At 39.2% G+C, this 2676-nt stretch overlaps 1 long non-coding RNA gene across 2 annotated transcripts in view; it reads right to left on the reverse strand.

Moving 5' to 3' along the window:
• The window catches only part of LOC109140875 (uncharacterized), a 53012-nt gene that overhangs the window by 29086 nt on the left and 21250 nt on the right, over positions 1 to 2676 (reverse strand). The gene's annotated exons all lie outside the window — the stretch shown is intronic.

A 2676-nucleotide genomic window follows, 5' to 3' on the forward strand; every position in this document is an offset into this window, starting at 1 on the left:
CGGGCCAATTATTCTTAACAAAATAAGACACTTTAACCTAACTTTAACCTGAACTTTTGTGACCATCAGTCCTCAGTGACGCAAAGCTCAAAATAAGTCTAAAGAAGATGCCCAACACCTCAGCTGCATCTGTTTGTATGTTCCTTCCTCTATACCTCAGACCCTGGTTTGTTGCCGACTTGTGCCAGCCACTCCTTAGCAACCGCAATCGCTCCCCTCTCTGGTTCTGCCAGGTTTGTTGTTATGTCTAGACTGCAGGAAATGCAACATTACATTTGTTTACAACCAACAGGAACCAGAAGCTGTTACGTGATTAAAGAGTGCTACCCAGAGAGAGTGTGTGTGTGGCTCAACCCCCTGGGTTTGGCAACGATCGACTCGATATAGGTAAACCTAAATGGAGAAAGAGAGCAGAGCTGCTGTCCGCATTGGTTAGATGAACAGATTACATTCAGCACAGTATTCTCACTAAGAGTCCAGGTACTGAAAGTAAGTTAGAGGGAGCCAAGTTTGGCTGTTTGTGTCTGTTTTGTACTGTATTTATGTTGGTGTTTATGTGAGCATGTGACTATGTAGAATATGCATTTAGTGTATCTGTGGCTGCGTGTGTGTGATTGTGTGCGGCTGAGTTAACTCACAATCCCTCAGCACCCTCTTAAATCTATACCCAATAAAAATCAGCGCCGTCTCGAAAAACAAAACCCAGGGAAACATCTGTAAAACATCGATTTTGCAGATTGCAAACCAACTGCATGGCTAATGAGAAAAGAAATCATTTTTGATTAATTAACCTAAAAATTGGAGAATCTAAGCTGCCACCAGGGAGATGACAAGTGCTGCAGGCCTGATCACACAGGAGGAGGACATACTGTAGAGCTGCTTCCAGCTCGCTTGGTGAGAGAAGAGGGAGAGGCTTTGGGAGTGCTGGTAGTTGAGGTATGGCAACCATTACAGAACCAAAATCACCAAGAGTCTTTGTGGTGATCGAATGCACGAGTAAAATATTTTCCACTCAGTGATTGTGCCTTTTTATTCATGAGGGAGAAAATGTTGGTTAGCTATCAGCATAGGTGGAATTTATTGCTTTTACAGTACTATGTGTGTTTTTAAGGGTTGGTTTACCCAAATCACACATACACAGGCATACATAATGTCTCACTTACCTCTTGTGGTCTTTTGCCATGCAGACTGTTTTAGTTTTATTTGCAGAGGTTAGTTCTGCAAATACAATGGAGGTGAATAGAATTCTTTGTGTGGCTCAAAGTCTTCAAAAATCTGATGAAAAATAATACCAGCTACATTACTTGAAATATGTCCCTGTTACACTGGATAATCCAACACACTGTCAACAGTTTTCACTGCATCTACTTTAGTTGTAGTACTCTTTAATAGCACCACAAATAAAAGCCCAATCACCTTCATTGTATAGAGGTAAATCAAACCAATCTCCGTAGCTAGATACCAGTAGAACAGTGGTTCCCTAACGCATTTCACTTGTGGCCCTTTAAAATCATCTTACGACCGATATTCAACAGTTACATGTGTTTGTGGGTTTGACCAACAAGTGAATATTTATGCAAATTTTAGAAGTCTGAAGCCGTAATATTATTTATCACTAGTCACTAATTATTTATTCAAAAAAATAAAAGCAAAGATTGGAGAAAAATCTGGAAAAAAAACATTTAAAAGTTCCTGCAAATCTTTTTTTTTTTATTTTTTACTCTAATTACGATAGTATTACGGTAGTATAACTGTAGGGGAAGTTATTATTATGCACATTATAGATTTGTATATGATATTTTTGTTTAGCAGTATGTCTGCAGCTGTATGATCTATTTCTGTGCTACTCTAAACTTAAATTCCTATGTGAACATATTTGGTCAATACAGTTTATTTTGGTTCTGGACACTCAGATCCTGCAACGTGTTGTCCTCAAATCATCGTTGCCGTCGTAGGTTTAAAGCAGCTGATACTTTTACTTTCTCTTATTAAACTCCAACTTTTATATTTCAAATTGCTCTCACATATAAAAAAAATACGTTTTTTTAAAAATATGTCACCAAAACGTTTATTTTGATAGGACATTGTTGACTGTTTTTCTGCATATAGCCCAGTGAGAGAACAAGCTAAATACATTTGACCTTCCAAGCCTGTGTCCCAAGACTGCAAATGCCACCTGGGACTTATGGGAATTATCAATAAGTTTGGAGCTTGTTTTTAACCAATCAAATTACATAGCTGCAGCCCACACAAAAACACACGCAGTTTGGACAAAAACACACTCTAGTGCTCGAGAGCTCAAGCCTGCTCACACACACACACACACACACGCACACACACACACACACACACACATACACGCACTCTAACCAGAATGGAGGGAGGGTGCGGACAGCCAAGTTGAGCTGCACTCACAACACAGCTGGTTCTCCAAGGTCAATAAGAAACGCGGAGTGTTTATTTGTTCATGTGTTTTATTTGCTTTCTAATACAGCCGAGGCTCTGATTTGACAGATCTTTTTGAAAAGAATCAGAGTGCTTTAATGTCTCAAGAGCGTGGGAAATTTCCACTCACCAAAGAAGTTTTTCTCTCTCCCCTTCTTCTTCTTCTTCTTCTTCTTCATTCTATTAGATTTTTCATAATTCATTACCATCCTGACTATTTCCCCTGGTGTC

Source organism: Larimichthys crocea, chromosome XIII (assembly GCF_000972845.2).
Source record: "Larimichthys crocea isolate SSNF chromosome XIII, L_crocea_2.0, whole genome shotgun sequence".
In the NCBI taxonomy this organism is placed as follows: domain Eukaryota; kingdom Metazoa; phylum Chordata; class Actinopteri; family Sciaenidae; genus Larimichthys; species Larimichthys crocea.